Below are 12,854 nucleotides of genomic sequence, written 5' to 3' on the forward strand. Positions count from 1 at the left end.
GTAATGGGCCCCTAGGCAAGGTAGTATATTTGGTGCCCTCTTGTGGTCTTTTTGGTAAGCTGAAGTAGAGAGAGGTCAGAAAAAGTGGCTGGTGCCCCCTTGACACCCACTAGGTCCCTTGCTCCTGCTTAGCTTGCCTGGTGGATGATCCTGCTCTTGAAGTAAAAAATTGCCTTGGCTTGGTGGTGACAATAAGGCATAGACCTTATAACTTGGGTCTTATTCATTCATTATTGGTAAGCCTACATTTTGATGGGTGTTTGGTATATGACAAGTCTCTTCTGTGGGCTTTTTGGTTTGGCAGCTTTTTGGACCCCCCCCCAAGCACCGATATACAGTATACCTTTTAATGATTTTTGAATGGTTGTTGAGGCTTGCCCTGAGTACTCACATAGCCTGTTAAGAGCTCTTTCACACTAGAGCCCATTTGCTGTGTTTCAACGCAAAGTTGAAACTTTACGTTAGCCAAGGAAAAATGAAAGTCCATAGACTTTCATTTTACCTTTCACACCTGATGCTGCGTTTCGATGCGTTGCAGTACAACGCACCGGGGAGCTTTTTATTGCTGGGAGCTGGCATTTTCCTGTTGAGTGAATTAATATCTACCACCACTGATTGCGTCCCACTGCAGCAACCCTGACGACACGCCACAGGCTACTCGACGCATGCAACAGGAAGTGGGCCAATTCTACATTAAACAGTGAGCATTTACCACAAAACTGAAATGTTTTTGTAATAATTTTTTAAAATAAAAAACTGATTTCGTAAACCCCACTTGCTCATCTCTGATGAAACTGAGAAATTTTTAAGGTACCCATTTTCCCTCTAATACATCCAGATATCCAGACTTGCAGTCAATGCTGTCATGGTGCTAAGGAATCTTTGCTTCCAAACTGCTGGGGGGATCTCAAACTGAATTCTGCCCAGGGTCCCATTTTATCCTAGAAGTTGGTCCTGTATTTACCTCCACTTCATGTTGAGGGCAATGTCTTCATTACTTCACTAAAGAGTAACTAAGCAGCTCGGGGTGACCCAAAACCACTGGGAAAGTATAGGGACTAAAAGAGACCGAAAATCCCTCCCACTAAAAAGCAATGCTTGGTGTGATTTGCCTTCTTAAAACAGAAGGGACTTGCGATAATTCAGCTTAAAGTGAACATCTGTAGTTACCCACAATGCACCACTACTAAATATGCAAATGATCTCTTTATGCCCCTGAAGCCAGGCTTACATCCAGAACCGCTGGTGTATAACAAGCCCATTGCTTTAAATTAAGAACGCAAATCACACTAAGCAGTACTTCACTAAAGAAAGTGTTCTTTATTGCCTGTGTCTGTTGAAGATATTTCCTCTCACTTCCATTTCCAATGACCAGCTGTCTCAAGGACAGGAAGTGAAAATACTAGAAAAGTGTACTGTTTACTTTTTTATTTTTATTTTGTATGAATTATGTTTTTGGCATATTTGCTTTAAATTTCCAGATAGTCTAGAGTGTAGTTCCCTCAATTAAATAATTAAAAAAGAGGTGAGTGGCAGCTAAAATGTGCAGCCAGACATTAGTTCTCTTAGGTCTGGGTGATCTATTTCTCAAGGCAAGCTTAAAATGTTTTGACTGGCAGAGCAAATTAAATTATAGGCCTTAATAGAACTAGTGGTCATGGCCTGGTTGACTACTAGGTTTAAGTCATCTAGCAAAGAGGAGTTCACGACCTTCTCCATCAGCACAATATTAGGGACCTGGCTACTCGACAGGCCTGGTCAGAAGGTGGTTAATTACCATGTCTTGTTTTTTTTCTGTTTTTTTTAACTGTTTTTGAGTAGTGTGCTTCTTTTTGTATTCAAAAGTGATTCCTTCCAGCCATCAACAGTGTGGTTTGATATATAATCTCCATGACAACCAGAATCTATGAGCACAGAAATAATAGAGACAGAGTAGACAAAAGATTAGCATGCAATGAGAAGTACAATAAGTTTCTTATTTAGCATTTAGATAACTGTCTTTCCTTCGGAGCAGGCTTCAAAGTTGAACCCAGTTTAGACCAAGAGGATTAATTCTTTCCCCCACATGCTTCATTGAATCTCTCATTACCAAACTTTGTCTGTATTGATGTAAGATTTGATTGAAGATTAGAACATTTAGCAGATTTTGCTTTTTTGAATGTATCAGGCCTTTTCAAGCACAGACCGCAGTGCCCAGTGGTCAATACCCTCACTTTTATCCAATGTCTGCTTCATTTAAACTTAATCAACTCCATCAATGAACTGGAACAGGGAATCTTTCTTTACCGTAGAATGTTGATCTTTTTTTTCTCTCTCTTGCCTCAGATAATGCTCTGCTCCTGGTCCCAATCCATCTGTATTAAACCTAAAACCACAGAATGGATGATCAGGTTGTTCTTTTATTTTTTAATAAATATGGTAATCAAAATTCTTTTTGATTTTATTCAAAATGTAATCAGTGATCGCCATCAATAACGCTTGCGTCGGGTCTTGCTTTGCTGAGGTTCCTCTAGATGGATTTGTATTTTTATTTTATTATTTTTTTTTTTTTTTCTTTGTGTGTGTGTGTATGTTTTTTTTTTCTTTTCGGCACTGACATTAAATATTGTTTTTGCTGCAAAATGATGCATCTTTGAAGAAAGGGCCTCATATGTCACATCCGCAGAGTGGTGCCGACCGATTGGCTTTATGAATTATCTGCCTTGGTAGGGTGAATTATTCGTGCTGTTTCTCTACCAGTCAACAAGTTTGCCAGGTATAGCGCAGATCAATCAAAGATGACAGAGCGCGTGTGAAGCTTTTACTGTGGAAGTCTGGACCGCTTGTCCTTGCTTTTTGGCTCCAGCTTCTGTATATCATTTTTATACTGCTACCAGTAGAGCAATTTCAAAAGTATTTGCAAGGAAAATGTATGTCCCCATCTGTTCGTACAATCATAAATGTGCCACCTTCAGAGGCTCTCCATTGGTAATCATATCTTTAATGATCAGCAAACTTGTGATATATAACTGTTCTCAGAAATGGGGGCTTCTGTTCTTTATTGTGATTGGCTGGAATAAATGGCTTTTCCATATGTTAGAGAGATAAAACATAAGATTAGCAGTAGCCATTTCTTTTATTAGTAAACAAAGGGAACACTGCATTCAAATTGAGTCTTTACATAAAACAACCTTTAATAAACCCCCATAATAATGCAATAACATCGGCATGGAGTGATGGTGAACATCTTTCTTATCTGACAACCCTATTAGGATTTTTTTCCTCTCTCTCCCTCTCTCTGAGTGTAACAATACTGACAATCATCTGAGGTTTAAGAGCTGATAATTAGGGAGCTTTGAAAGAGTCTGCGGTTTATAGCTTTTTATGTTTCTAGATTGTGTACACTTTGGATATGTTGGAAGAAATGTCTGAAACGGTTTAACTTGCATACCAAAATAATAGCAAACTTACACAATCAGAAAAATATAAAATTGTGTGGGCATAACACAACACTCATATTAAAGCGGGATAAAACTCTGACATAACATTGAATAAAGATGTGTTTTCCTACTTTTTATTACCCATACCGTTATCATGTTTGCTTTATGCACAAGCAATATTGTTTTTCTTCAATTCTCAAGTTCACAAAGTACAGTTTATCTGCTCTCAAAAATGCCATTGCATTTTATTGCATAGCTGCTGTATTTATATGTTAAAATCTATCTAGTTATCACTTCTTAGTTGCACACCTACTAGAAGCAGAGTTTCTGCACCTTGCTAATGTTTACTAAATGTATCTGACAAAGGAATGTGAACAAAAAATAATGTTATCACCTCTGCAGATCAGGTGGTGCTGACTCCAATCACTGCATGGGTGTTGCAGGTGTGGCTCTGAACTATATTGAACCCAAAATATCAGCATGACATCAACTTGCACTTTTAGAAGGTTTAAGAGAAACAGATTTAATTCTTCATACGCCCCTTACATGAGAGTTTCTTAACTCCTGATGAAACATGTTGTATAATATTGCTGTAAGTGTAAACCATTTACATATGCTGCAGATGCTTGTAACACTGCTTAATTAACTACTTCCGTACCAGCAGTCTCTGGCCCCTTACGGACCAGAGACTGCGGGTACCACAAAACAGTGCTTACCGATGATTCGCCGCACAGACCAGTTGCTCCTGCCAGTCAGGCCACTCTCCCATCATCGCAGGTCCCTCTCTCTGACATCCCTATGATGGCAGAGCTTTTTGCGCTGGTCAGGAATGGCTTTCTGTCTATAAACGTAAGCCAATGGGATTGGCTCACAGTGATGACAGGGTCAGGAGCCAATTAAATCGGCTCATGACTGGCTCACAGAGCTCTGCCGTCAATACTGACAGCAGTGCAAGTGAGTGGCAGCAAGGGGCAGAGTGGTGCGATTGACCGGTCCATGCGGCGATGTTTGAAATCTATGTCCTGTCAGAGCCATGCAGCCACAACCAGGACGTAGATTTCAACCGCGCTGGTCCGGAAGGGGTTATGGACTATTTATATTGTAAAGGAACATATGCCTGGATTACTGTTTTCATTAGGAATTGCCCATCTTATTTAAAGTGTACCCGAGGCGATGTGACATGATGAAATAAACAGGTGTATGTAGAGGGCAAACATATTAATAACAGGCTGTTTTACTTGTTTTATTTTTCTGCCTGCAAGAGGTAATTTTTGGGCATGGAAGTGACTGCTTTTGTCTTGTCGGTACCTTGCCGGGAAGTTAGTATACATTTTCTTGACAAGGCAACTCCAGAGAAACCACTCGTTACAGGAGTCCTCAGGGCACCCCATTTATAGATAATAACTGCAAAAGAGAGTGCCCTTAGAGACTAAGATAGGAAGTCACATGTTTAAGTCCAAACTTCCAGCACCCAGACAAGGGTTACATTGTTTGTTAGTAATGTAGTGCACATTCAAATAATGATGGTGCTCCATACTACCTGTCATTGTTCTAGAGGGACAAAAAAAAACACAAAAAGGAGAAAACCGGGAGCCCCTTACGCTGTGGTATGTAAATTAATGCAGAAAGGAAAAATAACAAATAGGTTACTCACAAAACCGGGTAGCAGGACAGCAACCATGGATTTCAGCTGGTAAGTGGTGGAACCCACCACCAAGAGAGGGTTGATTTGCATTTTGGGGGCATCAACCCACTTACTCAGGTTAAAAAAAAAGTGGCTCAAGGTAGGAGGGAATTGTCTAGGAACACCTATAATAAGCCTCCTTCCCAGTGTTACATCCCGAATAATGACCACAGTCCTGTAACCCCCTCATGAACTCCTTCTTTATTTGAACTTTTGTAAGAGAAAGTTGGGTTCTGATTGGTCACATGACTCCTCATTTTAATGCCCAATATAAAAGCTAGAAGATCTTTTTTTAATTGATCTATCGTGATTGTTAAAGAGGAGGAAAGCACTGAAGATTGTAAGCAAGAGTGACTTGCCTAGATTTCCACTTAAATGAATTTGTCATGGGGCCGCAGTGCTCATAATTACAATGCTGGGTCATGCCGAAAAGCACAAGGGCCGTCAGAACACACTACCAGACAATTTTTAGTACTCTGATATAAATTTATCTGGTCTGTTTTAATTTGTTATCCAGTCATAAATGGTTGTCTGCTGCTAAAATGAAAACAAAAATCACTTCAAATAATAATCTAAAAAATAGCATAAAAAAATAACCTGAACAGAAAATAATCAAAGACACTTAATATCTGTTTGGATAAGCATCAAGTATCAGATGTTAATATATTTCTTCTCAGATTATCTGTGTATGCATGTAACGTTCTGTTATTTTATTTATTTTTTTGCTAATTTTAACGATCCATTAATGAGATTAACACATGGTTACTGGAAGGGCATTTAAACACAAAACAGACGGCTTAGCCTCCAGTTACAGCAAATGAAAAAGATATGATTAAATGTGACAATTACAGGTGCCATAAGAAATCTCACCCAAAGCCTTTGCTCGTCCTGATCTCTGTGGACTCTCACAAAGCCTGCTGGGTAATAATCACCTTGAGACGTTTCATGAAGGTGTCACTTGTCTCCTGCATTACTGTGTGTATATGGTGTCCCTCTGTGCTACTGGAAAGTGTATTCATTTCAGAGCTCACAGGGAGTTTTGGACAGGCATGTGAATAGTCCTGGAAATTGAGCTGTTACATTCTGACTGTCCGTACTTGAGCTATAATAAGACGTGTGCGTTCCCTCGATTCCACCAGGAAAATGGTGCCTTGGTCCTTTTCTCTTAATTCTCTATAGACTTTAAAATAGTTGTAGGAGAAAAATGTGTTGTTTTTTTAAGCAAAAAAAAGAATTTGTCTAGTCCTTTGCTCCATTTCAGCAATATAAAATGAAAGGTATATAGTTTAGTCTCCTGGCACTACTGCTGATAGCAGTGATTGGATATGAAAAGCCAGAGAGGGAGGAGGCTTCACATGGACTAGAAACAATATATTACTGAAGAAAAAAAATCTTCAAAACTGTTATAGCCTGCACTCCACCAGAATAGATAGGTCAAAATGTAAATAGTGTATTCTTTAACTGCTGATGAGGCAAATCATTCCATGCAGTCAGCAGAGTGCACAGAGGAGGGTTGTGTGTGAGGCCTTTTTTGGTGGGAGGAGGGGTAGTGGGGTAGCATACTTTATAAGACTGGAAAGGAAAGTGAAGTAAATGTGCCCAGTTTAACTTATGTGGGGCTTCTTCCAGCCCTCTGTTGTCCTTCTGGTCCCTCGCCATTGTTCCGCTCTGTTCCATTCAGCAACTGGCCCCTCTGAAAGCTGCATGTGTGGTCCAGTGCTGTGCATGTCCTCATTTGCACTCTTCTGCAGGCACTTGGCTTTCGTTTAGATCTGCATTTGTTTGCTCCAGTTATTGCCTGATGAAGCAGGATTGAACCGGTGAAACACGTTGCATTGTGGAGTACTCAAATAAATGTTATTGTTATCTAAAAATCCTGATTTTGGTGCCTCTGTTTCAACCTTTGTCACACTGTAAAGTCCACCCTTGATAGAGAGGTGCTACCCCTTTGTTTCCTATCTACAGAGAGCGACTTATTAACCACTTACGTACCAGTGGTCTCTGCCCCCTTAAGGACCAGAAACTGTTGGTACTAGAAAAGGCGGACCACCATTGAATAATGACTAATCGTCGCACATACACGACGCAATCGCCATCACCACCACAAGTTGGGAACCTGGGCCACCCACTCTGCTGTCTCTATGACGGCAGAGTTCCTGTGAGCCGGTCAGGAGCTGCTTTTATTGGCTCCTGAACCTGCCTATCAATGTAAGCCAATGGAGCCGGCTTACATTGATAGACAGGGTCAGGAGCCAATGAAATCGGCTCCTGACCTGCTCACGGGGCTCTGCCGTTATAGAAATGGAAGAGCGAGTGAGCTCTGGCAGGGAAACTGTGGCGAGATTGTCGGGATCGACGAAAGCGGGGAGAAAGTGCAGCATTGGTTGATTGAAATCCATGCCCTGCCAGCCAGGTAGCCACCAAAACAGGGTGTAGATTTCAATCATTGCGGTCCTAAAGTAGTTAAAGGAACAATATCAACCAAGTGCTCTAAAATGACAATGTACAAATAATATCTAAGTAGCTGTGTAAACATTTTCCTACTTTTCATGTTAAATATCAGAGGCAAAAGCTTTAATTCATTGTGTGTAGGAATTATCTCTGTTGGAACAAATCATACTCAAAAGGGGTGTCTGCTTCAATGCACAGCCAGTGTTTTTTTTTTTTTTTGCATATCAGACTACAGAGTATTTTTCTCTGAAAGCAAAAAAGAAAAGTAGGAAAAACTGTGGTGTCACAGCCAATTACAAATGTTTATAGCAAGTTACATTGCTCTCTTCAGACACTTCAGTCAGAGACACAGGACACGGGCAGCTGCAGCTGCTGAGAACTTTCTCTCACACATGGGGTTAACAGATGCACTGTGAGGGAATTCCCCCTCCTCTCATGGTTCACTCTGCTGTTAGATTTTAGCATCTTTGTCAAAAAATCTAGAGGTACAATCCTTTATATTGTGTAGGATCAAAAACACAGTCCTTTTTCAGGGTAATCCACCTTACCCACCAACACTTATTTATGACTTTAGAAGAGGACTATATAGACTAATGCAATCTCAGAGAGGCAAACAAATTCTGAAAAATATTTATTGACACATATAGAAAAATATCAAAAACACATGTTTCTTCAGTATCACGGTGATTGGTTTTAGGGATACATAAGGTTGATTTGAGTTGACAAATAGTTGTAGCTTTACGGGTATTTAACTTAGATTTTAGCAGACTTGCCGTGAGTTAAGAGTGAAAGGAATTTGATACAGTAAACAAAAGAGATTAGCAAGTGAAAATGTATACATTATTATTTACCTGCACTTCAGGTAATGTCTCAATCCCAGGTTAAAAAAACTTGTTGGTCGATAGTGTTACTTTAACATGAGTGAGGTCAGGTTCTAGTTTCCCCACCTGTCTGTACAGTGGTTGCCTTTGTGGTAACCCACATTTGTAAGTATAATTTATTATATGCTGTTCCTTTCTTCTGTCTTCAAAATTACAACTTGCTACTACTATATTGGGCTCTCGGTATCCCTTTTTGTTTCCTTGTACAAGAGCTCTTTTTATTTTAAAGCCAAAGTAACTAGGGCCTTTGCTCCCTTCTCTCCCCCATAACTAGCACTGAGCACTGCTCCTTCCAAAACCCCTTGCATTACTCACTTGGACCTATGAAGTTCCAGTGAGGATGTTATGCTTTTGTGTCTTTCCCTGCTTCTGGAACTGGACTGCTACTACTGGGAGGAGGCATGGTGCTCATGCCAATGGCTGTTATAGTCATTGACCTTCCACCTAGTGTAATAGATGGTGATTCATGAATGACACAGTGAGGAGGGCAGTGATATGGTAAAGTTGGAGTGACCTGGAAAGTACTGTCACTGATTGTGGTGGGCGAAGAAGATGAGACAATTCTAATTAGAGCTAAAGTTGCTCTAAGGGGCTTAAAAGACCAAGGTTTAGTTAGAAAAAAATCATGGGCTGTAAAATGGAAACTGCCAATTTATATACAGCTGTCAGGTGTAAGAGTCTTTGTAACACTGAGGTTTGTCACTGCACAGAATAAGGTTTGGAGAAAGGGACAACACATCCTGCTCTCACAGAAGACAAAACAAATAACACTTAAATAGCACTTTTCTCCTGGTGGACTCAAAGCACTAGAGCTGCAGCCACTAGGACACTGTCACGATCTGTTCCTGCTGGTGACGTTTGTGAACTGTATGGACTTCCTCTGTTCACCAGCAGATGTCCCCTCATTTCAAGAACATTTTACATTCCTCCTGAAGTTCCCTCTGCCCACCAGCAGAGGTCTCTGTATTCAAGAACTGTGTCTCTGCAGCCTTGGAAGAGGTCACATGACCATCCTGCAGAGTATATAAGTCCAGCTACAACAGAACACTGTTGCTAGTTCATTGATGTGGATAGCCCTAGAGCCTGTGTTCTGGTCATTGCTCCTGTTACCTGCTTCCTGATACCTGTTTCCTGTTACCTGTAACCTGTCTGCCTGTTACCTGATTGCTTGATTCCCTGGTTTATGATATTGGCTTTGTCTGACTATTCTTCTGCTCACTGATTGTATTGCTTGATGTCCTGGTATCTGATCTCGGCTTGTTGACTAACCTATTGCCTGCTGCATATGTCCTGCTCTTGGTTGTATATTATCCTGTGTATATATTAGTTAGTTAGCTTAGTTAGACAGAGTTCGGGGTTCACTGTGTGCACACTGTATATATTATTATTGGTTTGTGTATGTCTGATCGCAAGACAATTGCCTGCAATCATATTGCTAGTTGTACAATTCATTTGTATTTATGTTCATGCACCAATTGCAGCATCACTTGTGTATATATCCTGTCCTTGTAAATAAATCATTACTTTATTTCACATTTACCCTGGTTTTGGTCTTCAGTATTTCCACATTAAGTGACATTCTGCATTCAGTGCAAATCTGCATGCACTGCTCGTTACAGAATGAACTAGCCAAAACAGTCACTAGGAAATACTGAAGGTTCATTTGTTCCAGCCATGGGGTTAAACTGGACTCCGCAGGACATAGATTACTTTGCCATATTTGCAGAGGAGGATAGAAAACACTGTTATAAAGAGTTTTTAGATTACTCTTATGATGAATTGCAGCAATTAATTTCACAAATTAATTATTTTGTGCAGCAAAATATTTTTTCAGTGTCTGATGTACAAGCCCTGCTGCAAATTCTGCAAAGTCTCTTGGTAGCTAAAAATCCAGCTACAACAACCTATTATCAGCCTAATCAACAGATTAAGCCAATTAACCCTTTAAGCTATGTTCAGAGTAATCTATCTGCTCCCATTAAAAGTGACTGGGACCCTCCGTTTGGAAAATGGGAAATTGAGTGTCTGTTTAATGATTTGAATGATGATTGGAGGTCTTTTATTAGCTATTTTGCTCAAAAAGATGAACAATTTGTTTCCGCATGTATAAAATCTGCAAAAACTTTGGTTGATTTGGGTGTGTGCATGCAAAGGTCTGTTTCTCCTTTAATTGATGCATGGGAGAGAGTTCTGTCCACTTACTTTCCTTCTGCTAATATTTCTAATGACCAGCTCACACAGTGCTCAGTGGCTAAACCTGCTTCTAATCACAAGTCAGTTCCCCTTCAGACTGCAAAAAGATCTACACCTTGGTTAAAGCAGTATCCAGTTACATACCAAGAGCCTGTTCTCGCTTTGAGAACTGTCAAGAAAGCAAAGCATAAACGGAAATACTTCCCAACTTCATCTATTCACCATTCACTACCTGTTGCACCAGATCCAGGTGGAATCACCTTACAAACTTTGACACCAAAGCCTGCAGAACCTTGCTTCCAGCCACCTGCAGACTCTTGCACCCAGCCGCCTGCAGACTCTTGCACCCAGCCGCCTGCAGACTCTTGCTTCCAGCCGCCTGCAGACTCTTGCTTCCAGCCGCCTGCAGACTCTTGCTTCCAGCCGCCTGCAGACTCTTGCTTCCAGCCGCCTGCAAACTCTTGCTTCCAGCCGCCTGCAGACTCTTGTTTCCAGCCGCCTGCAGACTCTCTCGTCCAGCCTGCTGCAGAACCTCTCGTCCAGCCTGCTGCAGAACCTCTCGTCCAGCCTGCTGCAGAACCTCTCGTCCAGCCTGCTGCAGAACCTCTCGTCCAGCCTGCTGCAGAACCTCTCGTCCAGCCTGCTGCAGAACCTCTCGTCCAGCCTGCTGCAGAACCTCTCGTCCAGCCTCCTGCAGACTCTTGCACCCAGCCGCCTGCAGACTCTTGCACCCAGCCGCCTGCAGACTCTTGCACCCAGCCGCCTGCAGACTCTTGCACCCAGCCGCCTGCAGACTCTTGCACCCAGCCGCCTGCAGACTCTTGCACCAAGCCACCTGCAGAACCTTTCATCCAGCCACCTGCAGAACCTCTCATCCAGCCTCCTGCAGACTGTTGCACCCAGCCTCCTGATGAACTTTGCATACAGCCATCTGCAGAACCTTGTCTCCAGCTTCCTGCAGACTCTTGCTTCCAGCCGCCTGCAGACTCTTGCACCAAGCCACCTGCAGAACCTTTCATCCAGCCACCTGCAGAACCTCTCATCCAGCCTCCTGCAGACTGTTGCACCCAGCCTCCTGATGAACTTTGCATACAGCCATCTGCAGAACCTTGTCTCCAGCTTCCTGCAGACTCTTGCTTCCAGCCACCTGCAGAAACTCTCATCCAGCCGCCTGCAGAAACTCTCATCCAGCCGCTTGCAGAACCTCTCATCCAGCCTCCTGCAGACTGTTGCACCCAGCCGCCTGATGAACTTTGCATACAGCCATCTGCAGAACCTTGTCTCCAGCTGCCTGCAGACTCTTGCATCCTGCCAGCAGAACTTTGCATCCAGCTTGCAGAAACCTGTATTCAGCTCACAGTCTTCTTACTTTCGGTACAGCAGTGGTTAACTTCATCTCTTCCTGCCAGATCTTTGCAAACTACAATTTCTGACATGTCTACACAGCCTACAGCTCCTGCCAAGTCTGCAAGGGACAGCACTTCGCTCCAGCCACTGCCAACCAGTTTACCAGCCTGTCCAGGTGCATCTTTGCCAACCAGTCCAGCTGCATCTCTGTCACCAGGTCCAGCAGAAAGTTTGCTATCCTGCCCAGCTACATCTTTACCATCTTGTGCAGCTGCATCTTTGCCAACCAGTCCAGCAGTAAGTTTGCCAGCCCGTCCAGCTGCATCTCTGCCCTCCTGTCCAGCTGCATCTCAGCCATCCTGTCCAGCTGCATCTCTGCCAACAGGTACAGCGGAAGTTTTGCTTCAGCTCGCACAGGCTTTGCGTCAGCCCGCACAGACTTTGCTTCAGCCCGCACAGACTTTGCTTCAGCCCGCACAGACTTTGCTTCAGCCCGCACAGACTTTGCTTCAGCCCGCACAGGTTTTGCTCCAGCCCGCACAGGATATGTTTCAGCTTGCACAGACTGTATTGGGGTGTCTACCAACGGTCCAGCCAGGTGCTCAGCCAACGGCCCAGCAAGGTGCTCAGCCAACGGCCCAGCCAAGCGCTCAGCTAATGGTCCAGACCCCTGAAGCCAGCCAGCCTGTTGCCACCCTGCCTGAAGCCAGCCAGCCTGTTGCCACCCTGCCTGAAGCCAGCCAGCCTGTTGCCACCCTGCCTGAAGCCAGCCAGCCTGTTGCCACCCTGCCTGAAGCCAGCCAGCCTGTTGCCACCCTGCCTGAAGCTTTCCAGCCTGTTGCCACCCTGCCTGAAGCTTTCCAGCCTGTTGCCACCCTG

The sequence above is a fragment of the Hyperolius riggenbachi genome, chromosome 6 (assembly GCF_040937935.1).
Source record: "Hyperolius riggenbachi isolate aHypRig1 chromosome 6, aHypRig1.pri, whole genome shotgun sequence".
Lineage (NCBI taxonomy): Eukaryota > Metazoa > Chordata > Amphibia > Anura > Hyperoliidae > Hyperolius > Hyperolius riggenbachi.